Genomic DNA, 23428 nt, shown 5'->3' on the forward strand with positions numbered 1-23428 from the left:
GGGGTTTGAACCCGCCACCCTCGGAATATGGGGCCGGCGCCCTACTCACTGAGCCACAGGGGCCGCCTATTAAGCAACTTCTATGTGCCACATATTTATATTAGCACACTTAATTCTCAGAACATCTCTATAGGAAAGGTATTAACAAATCAGAAATAACACCAAGATTTCAAATCTCATTTTGTCTTTTTCACTACTGTAATTTGTAGCAACCTGTAATAAATTGTATTAGTCACCAATCCCACATTTGCCTCATGGGGGTAACATGTAAACACAGACCGCTCATTTAAATAATTTGCTCCAAGCCAGGCACAGTGGTCTAAGCCTGTAGTCCCAGCTGCTAGGGAGGCTGAGCCATGAAAATTGTTTGAGTCCAATCTGGTCAACATAACAAGACTCCATCTTTAAAAAAATAATTAACTTAAAAATTTTTGATCCATTCTTGCTTTACACAAGAGGACAAAGGGGGAAGCCTGTGGCATTAAGGAATGAATCTGATTAACGTGCTACACTTAGAGAGCTAAGAGGAGCAAGTAAAAGTAACTGGCCGTGGTACTGCACAGTAATCGGCTTTCATGCTCAACGATTAACCTGAATCATCTCTAAATAACTGACTGCTGTTGCATAGGCTTAGAGAAGTCAGGGAAGAAATGTTAGGGTTTAACCGAGTTGGTACACAGGTAGTCACTAAAAGCGTCTGTACTTTTCTCAATATATAAAACACTTTTCTCTCTTTTATCCATTATTTTTATACATATATGTCATATGTAAAAGTATTTTTAAAGTAATTATATAATTTATAGTACAATTACAGTTATGATTCCTAATTTTCATTTTCTGAAAAATCTTTTCAGGTGGAATAACCTTAGTTCTTGACTCATATCAGACAACACTGATTGGCTTTAGTTCTTCGTATTCAACAGAATCCAATTTTTAAAGTGTCATTAATCAGAAAATATTGTGTAGGAATAGTTTCTTTCTAAATTGGAAACTGGATGAGTAGTATTAGATAAACTAATGATTATCACACTACCTGCATATCTACTATATTCTAAAATAATCACAGTAATTCCTCAACTGTCAGGTCACATGTCTTCAATTATTTGGAGAAAGTGAAAATTCCTTGGAACAAATTATTTCCACGTCTAATAAACATACCATTTAAACATAAATACTAATTACTGATTTATACTGAGGAGAAACTCAATAGATTCATTGATTTAAATTTTCACAACTAACTATATACTCATGCTAGTCTTCTTAATACTGTGGCCTGTGAATTTTCAGCAAAAATTAACATTAAGGAAAAAAAAACTCTCAGGAGGCTGAGGCAAGAGAATCACAGAAGCCCAAGAGCTAGAGGTTGCTGTGAGTCCTGTGACATCATGGCACTCTACTGAAGGCGGTAAAGTGAGACTCTGTCTCCACAAAAAAAAACAACTCTAGGTCCTGGTCACAGCTTCTCTGCTTTGTTTCTTCAGCTCAAGGAGAACCATGTGGCTCTAACATAGCCTCTGTCAACCTGGACTTGCAGGCACTGAGATATCCTTGGCTAACAGGCCAGAATGCCTCAGAAGCTGGGAAATGGTCCAGGAGCTCAAGGTGCCTTAGAGCCTCCAAAGAAGAGAAAGGTCCCCAGTGCACACAGAAAGAATCTCCTTGGTCGCTGCCAGATGGGAGTTGCTGCAGTGCCTCAGTACTGGGGTGAAAAACCAGGAAGAGGTCTGGAGACGCAAACTGATGGATAAACCAGCTGCCCCCTTTCCATCTGGCCATGAGAACCAAGGACCAGAGACATTCAGGGATGTGGCCACAGAATTCTCTCCAGAGGAATGGCAATACTAGAACAGTCCACGGGGAAATGTCTATAGGGAAGTGATTTTACAGAACTACAGAAACCTGGTCTTTCTGGGTGAGAATAATTTGCCTTCCCTAGAATATCAAGTATGCCCAAAATGTTTTCTTTTTTTTCTTTGTAGAATATCTGTTGGAAGCTTGTGCTTTGTATTAATTAATTTCAGATTCTTGCTTTGTAGGAAAAACAAATTAGAGGGGGTTATTAATGCAGTAAAAAAACCTTGTGTTTTGAAGTCAACATTTACCTTCTTTCTTGAGGTGATTTGCAAGTTTCAGTCTAATGTAGTGTAGAGGTAATTATAAAACATCAGTGACATAAAATATTGTTGTCTACAGCTAGGAGTGATGGCTCATGCCTGTAATACTAGCAACTCTGGGAAGCCAATGCAGGTGGATTGCCTGAGCTCACAGATTCCAGACCAGCCAGCCTGAGCAAGAGCAAGACCCGTCTCTAAAAATAGCTGGGCACTGTGGCCAAGCACCCATAGTCCCAGCTACTCAGAAGACTGAGGCAAGGGGATCACTTGAGCCCAGGAGTTTGAGGTTGGTGTGAGCTATAACACCAGGGCACTCTACTGAGGGTGACAAAGTAAGACTGTCTCAAAAAAAGAAAAAACATTTATATATAATAATATAAATAATATATAATACATACACACATATGTATGTGTGTGGTGTATATGTATACATAGTTGTCTGTACCTTAAAATACAATTTGTTCTTTATTTTTTATTTTTAGGTACTTTATACAGCTTTATTTCCATTTGGACCTCTAAGGAGGGCTTCTCAGAGGTCCTGGGCTCTGCAGGCTCCTAGTCCTGCTTGAAAGTAAGGAGATACCTGCTCCACCCAGCCCAGCCTGGGGGTGGTGGTCAGGTGGTCCTGATCTAAGAAGTGACCCTCCAGAAAGTCAGAGAGATGAAGGTCCCCGTGGGCAGAACCCAGGGCCTGTAGGTCCAAGAGAACCTGGTTCAGGCTCTTCTCCAGGACCATGGCAGCATCCAGGGTCGCACCCCGCTCGTCCCCAGTCCAGGGTTGCACCCCGCTCGTCCCCAGTCCAGGGTCGCACCCCACTCGTCCCCAGTCCAGGGTCGCACCCCACTCGTCCCCAGTCCAGGGTCGCACCCCACTCGTCCCCAGTCCAGGGTCGCACCCCACTCGTACCGCGTCCAGGGTCGCACCCCACTCGTACCGCATCCAGGGTCACACCCCACTCGTACCGCATCCAGGGTCGCACCCCACTCGTCCCCAGTCCAGGGTTGCACCCCACTCGTCCCCAGTCCAGGGTCGGACCCCACTCATCCTGCGCCCAGGGTCGCACCCCACTCATCCCCAGTCCAGGGTCGCACCCCACTAGTCCCCAGTCCAGGGTTGCACCCCACTCATCCCCAGTACAGGGTCGCACCCCACTTGTCCCCAGTCCAGGGTCACACCCCACTCATCTTGCGATGCCTTCTGCACGTCCTGGAAGAGGGCGCAGCCACCACGATGTTTTTGCATCTTCAAGAGACTCTGGGCACCCTCCTGCTGCTCTTCCAACTCGGGGAGGAAGTGGCCCTCGTAGGTCAGAACCCGGACAGAGGTGGGTCAGGAGGCCCCAGATGCAAACTGACCAGATGGTTGATGGTTGCCTCCACACGGGTGGAATAATTCTGGCGAATCTGGGAGCTCATGGTTGATGCACAGTAAAGAGCTAACCACATCAACGGTGTTAGCTGGCTCCAGAAGCAGGAGATGGAAGTGAAGATGGTTCCAGACATTTAAAGTGAGAAGGAAGGAGATTACAAAGCTGCCGCAGGCTGGAAATAAGGGAGTCAACGGGTCTGTTCCGTCCAAACACTGTTGAAGCAAGACACAGATCCGAGGGACCAACAAAAGCACTGTCATCCTTTTTATTCTTGATTCAGCCATACTTGAAAGAGAAGCACAGTATCAACAAATTTTAAATGCTTCTTAAAAGCTGGGAGGAAAACGTATTTTGGCAAATAATTTTCTATAGTCTTCTATAATATTCTCTTTTCCTTACCAGTATAATACTGAAGATGAAAATTGAAGAATGCAAAGCAAAATTCGTGTATCTTTTTCTAAAGAAGTTGGTGTCTCAAAAAGAAAAAATACTTATACCATTTGGTTAAGTTTATGATACAAAAAAAGAAAAAAAAGAAACACCAAAAAACCCTCCTTCACAGTCACAGTTTTCCTGATGGCTAATGATAAAAGGTTTCACAACAATCTGAATGGAACTGGAGACCATTTTCCTAAGTGTCTCACAAATGGAAAAACAAACACCACCTGTACTCACTCTCAAATTGGAACCAACCGATGAGCACACACAGATGAGCACACACCAGTGAGCACAGACCGACGAGCATACACTGACGAGCACATACCAGTGAGCACATGCTGATGAGCACACACCGATGAACACACACCGACGAACATACACCAGTGAGCACACACCGACGAACATACACTGATGAGCACACACCAGTGAGCACACACCGACGAACATACACCAGTGAGAACATACCGACGAGCACACACTGGTGAGCACACACCGACGAGCACACACGTGCACAGAGTGATGTAAAACTCAGTGGAAATCCACCAGTGGGGGCGGGAGAAAGGGCATGGGAAGCCCACCTACTAGGCATGATTAACACTTTATGAGTGAGGGGCACACCTACTGTCAGGACTCAAGCAGTACAAAAGCAACCCATATACCCTAAAAAATTCATATCCCCTTAGCATTTTGAAACAACAAAAAAGAAAAAGAATGATGAAGGGAACGAATACGGATGAAAGCCAAGAATATACTCTCAAGACAGGTACCAATTATGTTAAAAGACCTTTTTTTTTTTAATCTTAGGATTTCAGTGTTTCTCAACAACAAAACACTGGTGCAGATCAATGATTAAGCCTCTATAAGGAAAATGGGGGTCTCTATGTTTTCTGTTTCTGTTTTTTAACACATTAACTGTCATGTGAGTTGTATTTAACTTACACTAGTTTTGAGCGCAGTGTCTCGGGAAGCATGTACCTCACCTATCTCTTGACCCAACTTGACCTAATAAAACACCATGGCCCCAAGGAAAACATTTTTTTCTAGTGTCGCAATCAGTGTGTTAATGAACCCAACAGATCAAAGGAGGTCTGTTTGGTTTTGTGATCAGTACTGTAGGCATCAATTTGCTGCATTTGTTTTGTTTTGCTTTGTATTTTATGGAGATGGAAGTACATAGTATGTACTGTTCCTTGACACTTTTTCATATACATAATCTCTTATCCTTTTTTTTTTTTTTTTTTGAGACAGAGTCTCACTATGTCACCTTTAAGCATCACAGCTCGGAGCAATTTCAAACTCCTGGGTTTAGGTGATTCTCTAGCCTCAGCCTCACAGTAGCTGGGACTACAGGCATCTGCCACAATGCCCAGCTATTTTGTTGTTGTTGTTGTGGTTGTCATTGTTGTTTAGCTGCCCGGGCCAGGTTCGAACCCACCAGCCTCAGTGTATGTGGCTGGCACTGCAATCACTGTGCTACAGGCACCAAGCCTCTTTTTCTTATTTTTTTAACTGAGCCTGGGCAGGGATTTGCCTTTGATATGGGGAAGATGACTAAGATGAATACCAAAAGACCTCAGTATTTTTGATAGCCTCTTCTTGCAGATGTTGTCTTCCTATGCATATAGCCCAGAGACAACCAGCTCACTCCATTAACTTCCTCAGAAGTGGAAGCAATTTTTTTTTTTTTAATTTCAGCTTCCTTGTTCATTCTTCTTCATTTGAAGTACTCTTTTTTGTTGTTCATTTTCTTCTTCCTCTGGCGATGCTGTCCTGCTGTTTTTGATGTTAGTAGAGACGGGGTCTTACTCTGGCTCACAGGTCTCAAACCTCTGAGCTCAGGCAATCCACCCGCCTCGGCCTCCCACAGCGCTGGGACTACAGGTGTGAGCCACCACCCCCAGCCAGAAGCAATTTTTATAAGGTACTCCTCATACCCTTTATTTTCTAGAGGATAATCTATAACTGCAAAAATAGAATTCAAGCCAAATTCGATTTTGTTTTCAAAATCCCTAAAAAAAACACAATCTTCTTCCTTCAGTAGTTCTACTAGGCCATAACTATCTTTCAATAATATATAGGATACAAAGACAATTTTTCCTACAACCAACTTCTAAGGTAATTTCTCATGGTAGGAACTGTATAAAGGACAATGAAAGAAGGAATGACCTGTATCTTCAACCAGGTTCCAGCATCCTGAAGCAGAATTCATGCCTTGAGAGAGAGTTTAATAAAACCATATCACAGGCCAGGCGCAGTGGCTCACGCCTGTAATCCCAGCACCTGGGAGGCCAAGGCGGGTGGATTGCCTAAGCTCCTGGGTTTGAGACCAGCCTGAGCCAGAACAAGACCCCATCTCCAAAAAATGAGGGGGGAGGTGGAGCATGATGGTGGACGGTACGGATGAGTAGCCCACCTCTCGCAAGTCACCAGGTGAGAGGAAGGGGGATCTGGACCTTTTCCCCGCGTGGATTATTGGTGTGAACAGACAGCTGGAGATGCGCAGCGAATTGGTGGATTGCTGTATATGAGGTGTAATTTAAAACCACGGACTCTGTTGTACAGATTTTCCCTGCTTGGCCGTGCTGCCCAGCAGGCCCCTCCCTCACGGAGCACAGCTTGCAATTCCTGGAAAACCCAATTGACGAAAATTTATTCCTGAGCCCAGTTTGGCACCCGAAAGGGGAGCCACTCAGAACCACAAGGAGCTAAGCAACCAGATGGAAAATTGAAGGGAAGGGATCCCGCCCGGGAAACAGACATTTTGAATTGTCCGAAATGGCGGACACCTTCCCCCAGAACAACAGGAGTGATTAAATAGACCGGACCATTCCTGGTGAGGAATATTGGTGTGGACTGGCAGTTCAGGCTGTGCGGCGAACTGGCAGATGGCCGGACTCAAAACTCCAGATTCAAAAGTGAGACTCTGAGCCACAAAAACTGAGTATAAGGTCGCCATGTGCCGAAGTTGCAGGAGCCAGCAGCAGCCCGCACTCTTCCGCACGGCCCATTGCCGTTGCCAGTTTCCAGGAGAACATGGGAGCAGAGTAGAAAGATTTGTTAAGCGTGGACTCCTGCACTGAGCTGGGAGGTCAGATACAAGTGCTGTCTGGAACAGAGCAGGTGAGGCTGCACAACAATTAGGTAACAAACTTTCACAGAAACTCCAAAATGTTGATTGGCCAGGTAGGGTGGTTACCGTGGTAACAGCATAAACTATGAATCAGGTATAAGCCTGGGAACCACTCACAGCGCGCCACCTGGTGTCCAGAAAGTACATTGCATTATAAATATATTCCTACGAAAGTTGATCCCTTCCTCATACATATATACATTTTTACTTATATACAAGAATAATATTTTTGTGGTTGGTGCCTTTTTTTCTCTTTCTTTTTCCTCATTATTTTCTTGGAGGAGCTATTGTTAATTTTTATTATTTTTAATATATTTTTTATTTTTATTTTTCTATTTTTAATTTTTTCTTTCTTTTTTAAATTTTTATGAACACTTTTTTTCCCCTTCTCCCTTCCTCTTCTTCCCTTCTTATGGTTTCTGAGAGTGCTTACATCAGATTTTTGGAGCTTTCATTTGTTTCTTTGTTTCGTTTGTAAGTTTTTACTTTTTTTTCAATTATTTTACGATTATCATTATTTTTATTGTAGTTGTTCTGTTGTTGTTGTTGTTGTCCGTATGTCTATGTTTTTCTGATTGTTTGTGCGTCTGTGGGCTTGTGTGTCTGGTGGCCTTTCTATCTGTTTATTTGCTCATTTGGTCTCAATGAGTTTGGTATTTTGACCTACAATTCTGAGCACCCAGCATTCCCCTCCACTCTCACGCTCCTGTCCCCAAGGAGTCCAGATTCTTGGGTGATTTCTCGAGGGGTGTGGACAAGGCCTGTACTACAGCTGGTCAGTGCTGACTCTGTGGCACGGGAGTGAGGAGACGACAGTTGGCTAAGCGGGAATCACACTGGAGCAGCAGTGCCCTGAGGTACAGAGCAGCAGCTGTTTTGAGCAAAAAAGGGCCCACCCCCGGATATTCCAAAGCCACAACCCCTGTCTCCCTGGGCAACCAGAGAAGGCCGGGCATCCTCTCAGATGGCAACCACCGTGGAACAGATCTGGGACTGAAACACAGGTCCCGTGAGTAAAGGGTTTGCTTGTGGTGGTACCAGCCTGGGTGGAGCACAGGGACCAGAAAACGCATGTGTAGAGCCGGGAAAATCCCAAGGTGGGGCTGACCCAGAGGACTACTTTACTGAGCCTAAGATGCACCCGGCCCTCAGGGGATCATCAGCCTATAGACAAAGAAACACAGGAGGCTAGAGCTGACAGCTAACCGTGCTGCAAATATAAACCTGCAGGAGTAAAGACAGGGCCTGAGGCACAGGCTCTGGTAACTCAAAACAGCTTCTCTTCTGCAGAGGAATTTAGCAGAGACAGAAACAAATTCCCGCAAAGTTGTTCTGTTCTATCAGTAACATCAATCAGGGGCAGGGCTGGAACTGAGTGAACACCCCCCATCCTCCGTCAAGCGCCTGAGGTTGTCAGGCCTCACCTCCCCCTGCTGTATAGAGGCAAGGAGCAACGGCCTGGCAAAACAGATACAGATCTCCTTGTGATTCAGGCAGGTGCAAACCCCTGGAGTATCTGGGAGGCAACTGGGTCACAGCCCTACAGGGCTATCAGTGAATGGGTGTGACAGAGGTGCAAGCTGGGAGGAACCTTCCCAGACTAAACTATATGCTGGGTGGGTCCTCCTAACTTCACGGAGTACCTGAGCAAGTCATATTTGAGTTGTCACAAGACTCCGGTGTTCCAGTTCCCAGAGACCTTTGAAACTCTCCCACCTGAGACAGGTGCTGACTGAGACAATTGATTTGGACATTTTGAACTGAGCAAATCACCTGAGGACTATTGAAGTGGCACCCTGGGTGTGTGGTTGTAGGAAGGTTTGATTTTTCCTTTCCAACCATTGCCTGTGGGGGGGCAGGGCAATTTAATTGCTGGTATTTCTCCACAGCTGAGACTTCAACCCACAGTAACTGTTTCAATAGGGTCGAACAGAGACCAGCTGAAAACAAGACAGAACCACTTAGTCCCACCACACAAAATAGGTCCAAAGTTTCTCAGGCCGAAGCACTGTACGGGTCCTCAACAAAGCTCCAGGGGAAAATTCAAACGGTCTAAAATAATCATGGGACGGAATCAGCGGAAAAACTCTGGTAATATTAATAACCAGAACAGATCAACCCCCCCAAAGAAAGATATGGCAGATGTAACTGAAGATGCCATTCATAAACAGCTGGCCGAGATATCACAAATCAAATTCAGAATATAAATTGCAAACAAGATTAATAGAATGGAGGAAAATTTGGAATTAGAAATTCGAAGAGCAATTCAAAACTCAGAATTAGAAATTTAAGGAGAAATTCAAAAGTTATCTCAAGAATTTAATGAATTTAAAGACAAAACCACCAAAGATTTTGATGCACTGAAGCAAGAATTTGCAGCCCTCAAAGATCTGAAAAATACAGCAGAATCCCTCGGTAACAGAGTAGAGCAAGCAGAAGAAAGGATCTCTGACATTGAAGACAAAGCTTTTGAACACTCCCAAACTCTCAAAGAGGAACAGAAACAGAGAGCAAAACAGATCATTCTCTCAGAGAGCTCTGGGATAATATGAAGAAGACTAATATCCGCCTCATTGGAATCCGTAAAAGTGATAAAATGGTGTTGCAAGGCATAATTTCTCCATGAAATTATGAAAGAGAATTTTCCAGACATGCCAAGAGATCCACAAATTCAGATAGCAGACAGTTTCAGAACCCCAGCATGATTCAATCCAAATAAGATATCCCCCAGGCGAAAGACTTCATGAAGAAGACTGCCATGGCAATTGCAACAACAAAAATAAACAAATGGGACTTCATTAAACTGAAAAGCTTCTGTACAGCTAAGGAGACAATAACCAAAGCAAAGAGACAACCTACACAATGGGAAAGGATATTTGCATATTTTCATTCAGACAAAAGCTTGATAACTAGGATCTATAGAGAACTCAAATTAATCCACATGAAAAAAGCCAACAATCCCTTATATCAATGGGCAAGAGACATGAATAGAACTTTCTCTAAAGACGACAGACGAATGGCTAACAAACACATGAAAAAATGTTCATCATCTCTATATATTAGAGAAATGCAAATCAAAACAACCCTGAGATATCATCTAACCCCAGTGAGAATGGCCCACATCACAAAATCTCAAAACTGCAGATGCTGGCGTGGATGTGGAGAGGAGGGAACACTTTTACACTGCTGGTGGGACTGCAAACTAGTACAACCTTTCTGGAAGGAAGTATGGAGAAACCTCAAAGCACTCAACCTAGACCTCCCATTTGATCCTGCAATCCCATTACTGGGCATCTACCCAGAAGGAAAGAAATCCTTTTATCATAAGGACACTTGTACTAGACTGTTTATTGCAGCTCAATTTACAATCGCCAAAATGTGGAAACAGCCTAAATGCCCACCAACCCAGGAATGGATTAACAAGCTGTGGTATATGTATACCATGGAATACTATTCAGCCATTAAAAAAAATGGAGACTTTACATCCTTCGTATTAACCTGGATGGACGTGGAAGACATTATTCTTAGTAAAGCATCACAAGAATGGAGAAGCATGAATCCTATGTACTCAATTTTGATATGAGGACAATTAATGACAATTATGGTTATGGGGGGGAAACAGAGGGAAGGAGGGAGGTGGGTGGGGCCTTGGTGTGTGTCACACTTTATGGGGGCAACACATGATTGCAAGAGGGACTTTACCTAACAATTGCAATCAGTGTAACCTGGCTTATTGTACCCTCAATGAATCCCCAACAATAAAAAAAAAAAAAAAGGGATTTTACCTAACAAATGCAAAAAAAAAAAAAAGATATCCCCCAGGCATATCATAATTAACTTCACTAGTTTTAGTATGAAGGAGAAAATTCTGAAAGCAGCCAGACGTAAGAAATCCATTACGTACAAAGGGAAGAATATTAGAATGACTGCAGATCTCTCTGCTGAAACTTTTCAAGCCAGAAGAGGGTGGTCGCCGACTTTAAATCGCCTAAAGCAAAATAACTTTCAACCCCGGATCCTGTATCCAACTAAACTGAGTTTCATTTATGCTGGAGAAATTAAATATGTTAATGACATTCATATATTGAAGAAATCTGCCATAACCAAACCAGCTCTTCAGGATATTCTCAGACCTATCCTCCATAATAACCAGCCCAATCCTCTACCACAAAAATAAACTCACTCAGAAACTTTTGATCAAACTCCAACTTCCACAGTGGCAAAAGAATTAAAGATGTCCACGGGACTTTCGAAAAACTAGATAGCCAAAATTTTACCAGACTTATCAATATTCTCCATTAATGTGAACGGATTAAACTCTCCTCTAAAGAGACACAGATTAGCTGGATACAAAAACTTAGGCCAGATATTTGCTGCATACAAGAGTCACATCTTAACTTAAAAGATAACTATAGACTCAGAGTGAAAGGATGGTCGTCCATAATTCAGGCAAATGGTAATCAGAAAAAAGCAGGCATTGCAATTCTATTTGCAGACACAATAGGTTTTAAACAAACAAAAGTAAGGAAGGATAAAAATGGTCACTTCATATTTGGTAAGGGTAATACTCAATACAATGAGATTTCAATTATGAATATTTATGCACCCAACCAGAATGCGCCTCAATTTATAAGAGAGACTCTAACAGATAAGAGCAACTTGATTTCCTCCAGCTCCATAACAGTCGAAGATTTCAACACTCCTTTGGCAGTGTTGGATAGATCCTCCAAGAAGAAGCTGAGCAAAGAAATTTTAGATTTAAACCTAACCATCCAACATTTGGATTTAGCAGACATCTACAGAACATTTCATCCCAACAAAACTGAATACACATACTTCTCATCAGCCCACGGAACATAATCCAAAAGTGATCACATCTTAGGTCACATGTCTAACCTCAGTAAATTTAAAGGAATAGAAATTATTCCTTGCATCCTCTCGGACCACCATGGAATAAAAGTTGAACTCCGTAACTATAGGAATCTGCATATTCATACAAAAACATGGAAGTTAAATAACCTTATGATGAATGATAGCTGGGTCAGAGATGAGATTAAGAAAGAAATTGCCAAGTTTGGGGAACAAAACGACAATGAAGACACGAATTATCAGAACCTCTGGGATACCGCAAAGGCAGTCCTAAGAGGGAAATTTATAGCACTGCAAGCCTTCCTCAAGAGAACGGAAAGACAGGAAGTTAACAACTTAATGGGACATCTCAAGCAACTGGAAAAGGAAGAACATTCCAACCCCAAAGCCGGTAGAAGAAAAGAAATAACCAAAATTAGAGCAGAATTAAATGAAATTGAAAACAAAAGAATTATACAACAGATGAATAAATCAAAAAGTTGGTTTTTTGAAAAGCTTAATAAAATAGATAAACCTTTGGCTAACCTAACCAGGAAAAAAAGAGTAAAATCTCTAATCTCATCAATCAGAAACGACAAAGACGAAATAACAACAGACTCCTCAGAAATTCAAATAATCCTTAATGAATATTACAAGAAACTTTATTCTCAGAAATATGAAAATCTGAAGGAAATTGACCAATACTTGGAAGCACATCACCTTCCAACACTTAACCAGAATGAAGTGTAAATGTTGAACAGGCCAATATCAAGTTCTGAAATAGCATCAAAAATCTCCCTAAAAAGAAAAGCCCAGGACCAAATGGCTTCATGTCAGAATTCTTCCAAACCTTTAAAGAGGAACTAGTACCTATATTACTCAACCTGTTCCAAAATGTAGAAATAGAATGAAGACTACCCTACATGTTCTATGAAGCAAACATCACCCTGATCCCCAAACCAGGAAAAGACCCACCAAGAAAAGAAAATTGTAGACCAATGTCATTAATGAATATAGATGCAAAAATATTCAACAAGATCCTAACGAACAGAATCCAGCAACATATCAAATAAATTATACATCATGACCAAGTCGGTTTTATCCCAGGATCTCAAGGCTGGTTTAATATACGTATATCTGTAAGTATAACTCAGCACGTAAACAAATTAAAAAACAAAGACCATATGATTCTCTCAATTGATGCAGAAAAAGCTTTTGATAATATCCAGCATCCCTTCCTGATCAGAACACTTAAGAAAATTGGTATTGAAGGGACATTTCTTAAACTGATAGAGGCCATCTACAGCAAACCCACAGCCAATATCGTATTGAATGGAGTTAAACTAAAATCATTTCCACTCAGGAACCAGACAAGGCGGCCCATTGCCTGCACTGCTCTTTAACATTGTAATGGAAGTTTTAGCCATCGCAATTAGGGAAGAAAAGGCGATCAAGGGTATCCATATAGGGTCAGAAGAGATCAAACTTTTGCTCTTCGCAGATGATATGACTGTATATTTGGTAAACACCAGGGATTCTACTACAAAACTCCTAGAAGTGATCAAGGAATACAGCAGCGTCTCAGGTTACAAAATCAACATTCATAAATTGGTAGCCTTTATATATACCAACAATAGTCAAGCTGAAAAAACAGTTAAGGACTCTATTCCATTCACAGTAGTGCCAAAGAAGATGAAATATTTGGGAGTTTATCTAACAAAGGACGTGAAAGATCTCTATAAAGAAAACTATGAAACTCTAAGAAAAGAAATAGCTGAAAATGTTAACAAATGGAAAAACATACCATGCTCATGGCTGGGAAGAATCAACGTTGTTAAAATGGCCATACTACCCAAAGCAATATACAATTTTAATGCAATCCCTATAGAAGCTCAACTGTCATACTTTAAAGATCTTGAAAAAATAAGACTTTGTTTTATATGGAATCAGAAAAAAATCTCAAATAGCGAAAACATTACTTAGAAATAAAAACAAAGCAGGAGGAATCACGCTACCAGACCTCAGACTATACTATAAATTGATAGTGATTAAAACAGCATGGTACTGGCACAAAAACAGAGAAGTAGATGTCTAGAACAGAATAGAGAACCAAGAGATGAATCCAGCTACTTACCGTTATTTGATCTTTGACAAGCCAATTAAAAACATTCAATGGGGAAAAGATTCCCTATTTAACAAATGGTGCAGGGTGAACTGGCTGGCAAGCTGTAGAAGACTGAAATTGGACCCACACCTTTCACCATTAACTAAGATAGACTCTCATTGGAGTAAAGATTTAAACTTAAGACATGAAACTATAAAAATACTAGAAGAGAGTGCACAGAAAACCCTTGAAGAAATCGGTCTGGACGAGTATTTTATGAGGAGGACCCCCCACCCCACAGGGCAATTGAAGCAGCTTCAAAAATACACTACTGGGACCTGATCAAACTAAAAAGCTTCTGCACAGCCAAGAACACAGTAAGTAAAGCAAACAAACAGCCCTCAGAATGGGAGAAGATATTTGCAGGTTATGTCTCCCATAAAGGTTTAATAACCAGAATCCACGGAGAATTCAAACGTATAAGCAAGAAAAAAACAAGTGATCCCATCGCAGGCTGGGCAAGGGACTTGAAAAGAAACTTCTCTTAAGAAGACAGGCACATGGGGTGGCGCCTGTGGCTCAAACGGGTAGGGCGCCAGCCCCATATGCTGGAGGTAGCAGGTTCAAACCCAGCCCTGGCCAAAAAAAAAAAAAAAAAAAACCAAGAAGACAGGCACACGTCCTACGGACATATGAAAAAATGCTCATCATCTTTACTCATCAAAGAAATGCGAATCAAAACTACCTTGAGATACCATCTAACTCCAGTAAGATTAGCCCATATCACAAAATCCCAAGACCAGAGATGTTGGCGTGGATGTGGAGAAAAGGGAACACTTCTACACTACTGGTGGGAATGCAAATTAATACATTCCTTTTGGAAAGATGTTTGGAGAAAACTTAGAGATCTAAAAATAGATCTGCCCTTCAATCCTATAATTCCTCTACTAGGTATATACCCAGAAGACCAAAAATCACATTATAACAAAGATATTTGTACCAGAATGTTTATTGCAGCCCAATTCATAATTGCTAAGTCATGGAAAAATCCCAAGTGCCCATCGATCCACGAATGGATTAATATATTATGGTATATGCACACCATGGAATATTATGCAGCCTTAAGGAAAGATGGAGACTTTACCTCTTTCATGTTTACATGGATGGAGCTGGAACATATTCTTCTTAGTAAATAACATCTCGAGAATGGAAGAAAATGTATCCAATGTACTCAGCCCTACTATGAAACTAATTTATGGCTTTCATATGAAAGCTATAACCTAGTTATAACCTAAGAATATGGGGAAGGGGGAGAGGGAGGGGAGGGAGGGAGGAGGATGGGCAGAGGGAAGGTGATTGGTGGGATTACACCTGCTGTGCATCTTACAAGGGTACATGTGAAACTTAGTAAATGTAGAATATACTTGTCTTAACACAATAACCAAGAAAATGCCAGGAAGGCTGTGTTAACCAGTGTGATGAAAAGGTGTCAAACTGTTTATAAAACCAGTGTATGGTGCCCCTTGATCGCATTGATGTACACAGCTATGATTTAATATTAATAAAAATTAAAAAAAATGAGGCAGGCACCTGTCGTCCCAGCTACCTGGGAAGCTGAGGCAAGAGGATCGCTTGAGCCCAAGAGTTTGAGGTTGCTGTGAGCTGTGACATCACAACACTCTACAGAGGGTGGCAGGTTGAGACTCTGTCTCAAAAGAAAAAAAAATTTTTTTGGAACATTTTGGATTTCAGATTTTTTTTTTTCAAGACAGAGTCTCACTATGCCACCCTCAGTGGAATGCTGTCGCGTCACAGCTCACAGCAACCTCAAACTCTTGGGCTCAAGCGATCCCCTTGCCTCAGCCTCACAGGTAGCTGGGACTACAGGCACCCACCACAACGCTCAGCTATTTTTTGATTGTAGTTGTCATTGTTGTTTAGCAGGCCCAGGCCAGGTTCGAGCCTGCCAGCCCTGGTGTTATGTGGCTGGTGCCCTAAGCACTGAGCTATGTGCACAGTTCCCGAATTTCAGACTTTTGGATTTAGGAGTGCTAACTAAACCTGTATTTGCCAGCACCCTGTTTTCCATCTAATAGCTGAATAAAAGAATTATGCTCACTGTGTAATAAGAGGCATAAATCTCAAAGTAAAGTAGTGGAGTGTATATGTAACATCTATTGCATTTATGCAAAATATCCATTTTATACAGCTTGCATTAGACCAAAACAAAAAATTCATGAAGAAATAAACTGCTATTAAAATTTGTATGTATATACTAGGAAAGATCAGGTGCTGGGAGCTGGGGGGGAGGGACAAAAAGAATAGTATACTCAATATTAAAAATTTAATATTTAAGGAGAACAAAAAATCACTTTTTATTTTATGAACATTTCCCCTGCACCAAGCATTTCTGTAGCACCAGCCCTAATTTAGACAGTCTACAAGAGTGTGTGTGTTGAAGGGCACTTGATCTACTCACTTTTACAAAAATTATAACTGCCCATTTATTCCCAAAGGCATGAGTGACTAAGAACAGTATTATAAAGTACTATTTTGGAAACACAGAAAAATCTTTAGGACAGACTTCTATTAAATAATTAACAAGAGATGTGGTTTATGGCGGCGCCTGTGGCTCAGTCGGTAAGGCGCCGGCCCCATATGCCGAGGGTGGTGGGTTCAAACCCCGCCCCGGCCAAACTGCAACCAAAAAATAGCCGGGCGTTGTGGCGGGTGCCTGTAGTCCCAGCTACTCGGGAGGCTGAGGCAAGAGAATCGCTTAAGCCCAGGAGTTGGAGGTTGCTGTGAGCTGTGTGAGGCCACGGCACTCTACCGAGGGCAATAAAGTGAGACTCTGTCTCTACAAAAAAAAAAAAAAAAGAGAGATGTGGTTTATGAAGAAATACTCTAGCTTAGTTGACATCATAGAAACTAAAGGGGTTTGTCTTTATGATTTTCCCCTCAAACCAAGTTGGATACTTCCCAAGTTAAATAATAGTTCTGGTTTATTACTCTTAGATATCACTCTTTTTTTTTTAGTTTCAAACTAGAAACACGTAAGTCAATTTAAAACGCAAACTGGTAGACAGGCTTAAAACTACTGTTTATTCCAGGGAAAGCAATGATTCAAGTTTAGAAAAAAGAAAGACTTTGGGCAGTGCCTGTGGCTCAAAGGAGTAGGGCGCTGGCCCCATATGCTGGAGGTGGCGGGTTCAAGCCCAGCCCTGACTAAAAACTGCAAAAAAAAAAAAAAAACTTTAATGACTTTCCTAAAGCAGAAAGGAAAAGAGTTTAATTGTTTTTCAAACTACCTTTACAAGAAACAAAAAATGTAAGAAATACTGCGCACAGGACAAGAGGCAACGTGTGTCCTCTTACGTACGTAGGGTCTGTCCTCCCTCCGGCATGGGGGTTTGGCTGTGTAGGGGATGTTCACTCCCTTCCTCTTCCAGTCTCGGTCACTCTTAACCCCGCCCTTTCGTGTTGGCCTCTCTTACACTCAGTTTCCAAGCACTAATATTCAGGAAGAAAGCACTTTATCAGGGTGTACCCTGTGGCAAGGTGAATTACAAAAATTAGTCACAAAATGAGAAAAAGAATAAAAAATTATTCAATCTAGGGTGGCGCCTGTGGCTCAGTGAGTAGGGTGCCAGCCCCATATGCTGGAGGTGGTAGGTTCAAACCCAGCCCCAGCCAAAAACTGCAAAAAAATAAATAAATATTTCAATCATTAGTTGAAAATAGATAAAATTAAAGCAGATTTAAGGCATAAATTTTCAACTTTCTTTAAAATGCCTAAACATAGAAAGGACATAACAAAAAGAGAAAATTACAAACCAGGATCCCTTATGGCTAGAGATGCAGAAATCTTCAACAAAATACTAGCAAACCAATTTCAACAGCACATCAAAAAAGTTATCTACCACCATCAAGTGAGCTTTATCCTAAGGATTCAGGGATGGTTCAACACAGGTAATACCACATAAACAGAAACAAAAGCAAAGACCACATAATCATTTCAATAGATTCAACAAAACCCATGATAAAAACCGTCAACAAAATAGGCATAGAAGGAAGACTGATGAAAATTATAAAACAACAAAAAAATCCAACACAAAAAAAGACACAAACAGAAGCTTTTCAAAAGAAGAAAGACAAATAGCCAACAACACGTATGAAAAAATGCTAGAAAGTCACCAGGGAAATGCAAATTACAACTACACTGAGATATCACCTTATCCCTGTCAGAACGGCTGTTGTTAAAAGGCCAATAAACAACAGATGCTGGCACAGAGGCAGAGCGAGAGCAACATTCACACTTTTTCAGTGAGACGGCAAATTAACAGATTCCTCGGTGAGGCAAACAGTTATCATTCAACCCAACAATCCCACTATTGGGTATTTATCCAAAGAAAAAGAGGACATTTTATCAAAAAGACCTACACTCTAATGTTTAAAGCAGCCCAATTCACAATCACAGAAATATGGAATCAACCTATGGGCCCATCAATTCATGAGATTAACAAAATGTGGTATGTATATACCATGGAGTACTACTCGGCCATAAAAAGAAATGAATTGCTATCTTCTGCAGCAATTTTGATAGAACTGGAGATCATTATTCTGAGTGAAATATCTCAGGAATGGAAAAATAAACAACATATGTACTCTCCAATAATCTGGAACTAACGGATGAGCACACCTGGGCAGAGGGAGAAGTAGAAGTCACTAGAAAGCAAGCAGGACAGAGTGGGATGGAGAGGAGGGAGGGTGGAACCCACCTAACAGGTACAATAAACACTATTCGGATGGTGCCCACACTAACAGCCCAGACTCAAGAATTTTAAAAGCCACCCATGTTAACAAAAATATTTTTCACCCCCTTAACATTTTGAAATAGTAAACCATCAACAGAAAAACAATTTTTTGTAATCCCTAAACACGTATGCACACTACATACAAGATCTTGATGAACTTGGTGAACTCTAACAAATTCATTTATACAATTTTGAGCTCATTATATCAGAAGGGAAAATTAAAATAGTAGGCTTAATGCAGTAGTTATGAGCATAGGCTCTGGAGTCATAGCTCAGAGTTTGTAGCCCAACTCTGTGATGATGAACTGCATGAAGTTGAGCTGGATACCTTCTCTTGGCCTATTTTTTCTTCTCTAAAATGAGACTAGTTAAGTTCATTGAAAGGATGACAAAGACGTTATTGTAAAGCACTTAGCACAGTGTCTGGCACATGGTGAAGGCTCAACAAGTATTACAGACAAGTCATCAGTACACTGATGGTCTATTGCTCTTTTTGCCTGCTTAAATTTGTCTTAAGATTTCAGAAGGTTAAACACGTTCCTGTATCTCCTATGCATCCCAGACATGTGCTCAGCCAAATACACACGTGCAGGCCAGACTAGGAATGATGAATTTGGGAGCAGAAGCAGAGAGCAGAAGAAACTCATTCTCACACTAATAGTGAAGCAATTTCAGCAAGGTCAAGTTCAGGGCAGAGTTGGTAGCATCTAGAATCATCCAGAGCCAGCAGCATTGCTGGGGCAGGCTGTGGCGTCTGTCTGTCTCTAGACAGTCCTGGCATCCTCACGGGAATCACTGTGCAGTATGATTTGGGATGTTGTTTCTGGTTGCTCAGCCCTGAATCTGGCTCTCTAAACATCACAATTCAATGAGCAACTGAGCTCTACCTAACGTCCTTTTAAAATATACAACATATTTGAATTGGTTTTTACTACCTTCAAGGATTCTGAGTGACACACCAGGTAGGGGCAACATCCATTCTTATCTGCCCCACTCCCAAGGAAGAAAAAAACAAAGGCAATTTTCAACCTCCCCAACGAAACACTGAAAGTACTGTTCACTTTCAACCAATGGATTTATCCTGGGAGGTGTTGGAAATTTTACTTTTGTAAATTATGCATAATCACTTTCCTAATTTAGATGTTGAGAAATATCTAGGCAATTTTAGATTCATTTCAAAGGAACACTGTCAAGAAGTGGTGACACAGGAAAATAACAAAGCATTCCAGTGAGCCTGAAACCAAGCTATGTTCTTCCAACAGCTTTTTCCCAGCAAGAGCTTTTCTCTTGAGAGTCTAGTATCAAGGGGCTCCCCCCCAGGAGTCACTTTAAGGTCAAAACTTTTAAATTATGTACCAAAAGGCCATATCTATTCCTCTTTTTTTTTTTTACACAAATTACTCAGTAAACATCTCAAAAGCAAAACCGTTTGATTCTCTGTTAAAACAGTGCATAGTAAATCAGTGCCTGACTGTCACAGGCTGAAACAACCTCTTCCTCTGCAGGTCTATTTTATAGTTTAATAATGCTTTTTCCAGTGTCCAAAATATTAAAGCTCAAATATGTCAACTTTCTTTTTTTTTTTTGAGGCAGTCTCACTCTTTTGCTCTTAGTGGAGTACCGTAGCATCATAGCTCACAGCAACCTCAATTCGGGCTCAAGTATCCTCTTGCCTCAGCCTCTTGAGTAGCTGGGACTACAGGCACCCACCACATCGCCGGGCTATTTCTTTTTTTTTTTTTTTTGTGTAGAGACAGACTCTCACTTTATTGCCCTCAGTAGAGTGCCAAGGTATCACAGCTCACAGCAACCTCCAACTCCTGGGCTTAGGCGATTCTCTTGCCTCAGCCTCCTGAGTAGCTGGGACTATAAGCACTCACCACAACGCCAGCTATTTTTTGTTGCAATTTGGCCGGGGCTGGGTTTGAACCCACCACCCTAGGTATATGGGGCTAGTGCCCTACATTGAGCCACAGGCACGGCCCCGCCCGGCTATTTCTTTAGAGACATGGTCTCACTCTTGCTCAGGCTGGTCTCAAACTCCTGAGCTCAAGCAATTCACCCACCTCAGCCTCCCAGAGTGCTTGGGATTATAAGATGTGAACCACCGCACCACCCAACCCTCAAATCTCTCGATTTTACTGCTTGTCAGTATAAATGTGACAGAAGGTTTATGGGGAAGGTAAAACTGGCATTAAATGTGTGGGGATTTTTTCTTTTGAGAGTCTCAGGGGCAAGTTACCATATATAGTCGAAATTATGTTTGTTTTTTTTTTGTAGAGACAGAGTGTCACTTTATGGTCCTCGGGTAGAGTGCCATGGCATCACACAGCTCACAGCAACCTCCAACTCCTGGGCTTAAGCGATTCTCTTGCCTCAGCCTCCCGAGTAGCTGGGACTACAGGCGCCCGCCACAACGCCTGGCTGTTTTTTTGTTGCAGTTCAGCCGGGGCCAAGTTTGAACCCGCCACCCTCGGTATATGGGGCCGGCGCCTTACCGAATGAGCCACAGGCACCCCCGAAATTATGTTTTTATAAATAAAAGAACATCTGAGCAAAATCGAGTATTGCTTTTTTCTAAAGTGACTGTCTTTTCAGAATAAAATTTAGAAAAAAAAAGAACCAAGCATTTGGAAATGCATATTGGTATTTAATGTATAGTCAACATCACAAAAGTCACAAAAAAATTTTGGTAGAGATTGGGGGTGAGAATTTTAGCATTCGTGATGATCATGCATCAGATCTACATTATAGCAGAAAATTAGCTATAATGTAGCTTTAATTAGCTATAATGTAGGCCTTGAGAGTTCAGTAACTTACCCAAGGAATCTATCTTCTGATTCCTAGCTAAGTGACGTCATTAAGATATCTTCATCTTGCCCTTCCAGTAAGCTGAAATAAAGTTTGTTGAATACCATATGACATTATTTCTGGATTTGAAATAATAAAAAATACTAAAGCCAAGGCAAGATATTTTACATAAAACTCAATTGTTTGTATTCCTTTTGATATAAAGTTTTGATTTATAATCATTTGTAAAATACCTTGGACTTAGCAATGTAGAAAAAGTCATGAAGGAAAATAAAAGCTTTCTACAGTGTGAGTTCACTTCTGTGTAAAGCCTAGGACATGTTATAAAGTGAAAGCCTTTTGCGTATGTGCTAAGTGCTACATCATTAACCACTAAGTATAACACCAACCAATATACCAGCTGTTATTCACTGCATTACTCCCAGGACATGTACCAAGACACCAAACATTTACTATTATACCAACTAATCCAAAAATGTTTTTTCTGGTCACACCCCACCCTTAGGAAAGTTTTTTTGCTTTCAATTACCTTATACATACTACATATTAAACCTAACAGGAGCTTTCTACTCAGGGGATAAGAGGAGAACATCCACACAAAACCTAACTCTCCTGCAACAAGACATGTCCAAGTCAGCCTCACAAACTATCTATTTTTCTGCTTTATGAGAAGGCCAGAAGACATAGTGCTAAAAAGGACCAACGGCTGGTTCTGAATTACCACCCTGTTAGGAAGAGTGACTTAAATGCTATGAAACAACAACAGCGAAAACTAAACTCCTGAGAAACAAAATGGAGCTAACAGACTCCTATCAGAGTAAGGTTCAAGAACAAAAAGTACATGAAACCCAAAGAGAACCAGGAGAGAGAGTGTGTATAAAGAGACAAAAGCCACATGGATTGCTGTACTGCTATTTCTCCTCCTTCAAAACTAGCAGACACAGATTACAAGTGACAGCCCCATGAAGTCTGGCAAAAGTCTAAAAACCTCCAGATAGCTATTACAAAGCAGTTGTCAGATCAAATAAAATACTGGCCCGGGTTTAGATTGTCTAGATCAAGGATGCAGAGAAAATTCATTCAAGAGAGAAAGAATATAAGCAAAAATAGTAACAGTAAGAGCAGCAAATGTTTACTGAACTTATTTTTAAGTTACATACATTAACTGAATCCTCAAAATGAACTTCATAGCTACTAATACTATGCCCAAGTTATATATGAAAAAAACCCTGAGATTTATAGGATTTAAACAACAAACTTACCAAAGTAAGACATATAAAAAGAGGTGATGGGGGGCAAAAAAATGGGCGGGACCTCCCCCCCCCCCGGCCAAAAACTCCAAAAAAAGAAAAAAAAAAAAAATAGACAGGCATTGTGGCGAGCGCCTGTAGTCCCAGCTACTCCGGCAAGAGAATGGCCTAAGCCGAGGAGTTGGAGGCTGTTGTGAGCTGTGACGCCACAGCACTCTACCAAAGGTGATAAAACAAAACTCTGTCTCTACAAAAGAAAAAAAAAAAAGGTGGTGGCTAATGCCTATAATCCCACCACTCTGGGAGGCCTAGATGGGAGGATCACTTAAACCCAGGAGTTGCAGACCAGCCGGGGCAAGAGCAAGACCCTGTCTCTATTTTAAAAAAAGATGGTGAAACTGGGGCTCTCTAGTCTAGATCCTTTGAAAGGAATCATGCAGTTTAACAATTGACTTAACCCTCTATTCATCCCCATGTAAATCCACCAGTTCAGGTTTTTTAAGATAAAATTTTAATTTCTTAAGTTATACCATGTTCCTAATTGAAACT

At 41.3% G+C, this 23428-nt stretch overlaps 1 protein-coding gene and 1 pseudogene across 6 annotated transcripts in view; both read right to left on the minus strand.

Annotated features, from left to right (window-relative positions):
- The window catches only part of LOC128580931 (ferritin light chain-like), a 61146-nt pseudogene extending 57360 nt beyond the window's left edge, over window positions 1-3786 (minus strand).
- FRS2 (fibroblast growth factor receptor substrate 2) overlaps window positions 1-23428 on the minus strand; it is a 133053-nt gene that overhangs the window by 68200 nt on the left and 41425 nt on the right. Inside the window, exon 1 of one of the 6 annotated variants that reach the window (XM_053585512.1) lies at window positions 21639-21657. The exons of the other annotated variants lie outside the window; for them this stretch is intronic. The gene's annotated coding sequence lies outside the window, so the exon portion shown is untranslated. Of the gene's footprint in view, window positions 1-21638; window positions 21658-23428 lie in introns of those variants that run through there. 6 annotated transcript variants of the gene reach the window in all.

The sequence above is a fragment of the Nycticebus coucang genome, chromosome 3, assembly GCF_027406575.1.
Source record: "Nycticebus coucang isolate mNycCou1 chromosome 3, mNycCou1.pri, whole genome shotgun sequence".
Classification (NCBI taxonomy): domain Eukaryota; kingdom Metazoa; phylum Chordata; class Mammalia; order Primates; family Lorisidae; genus Nycticebus; species Nycticebus coucang.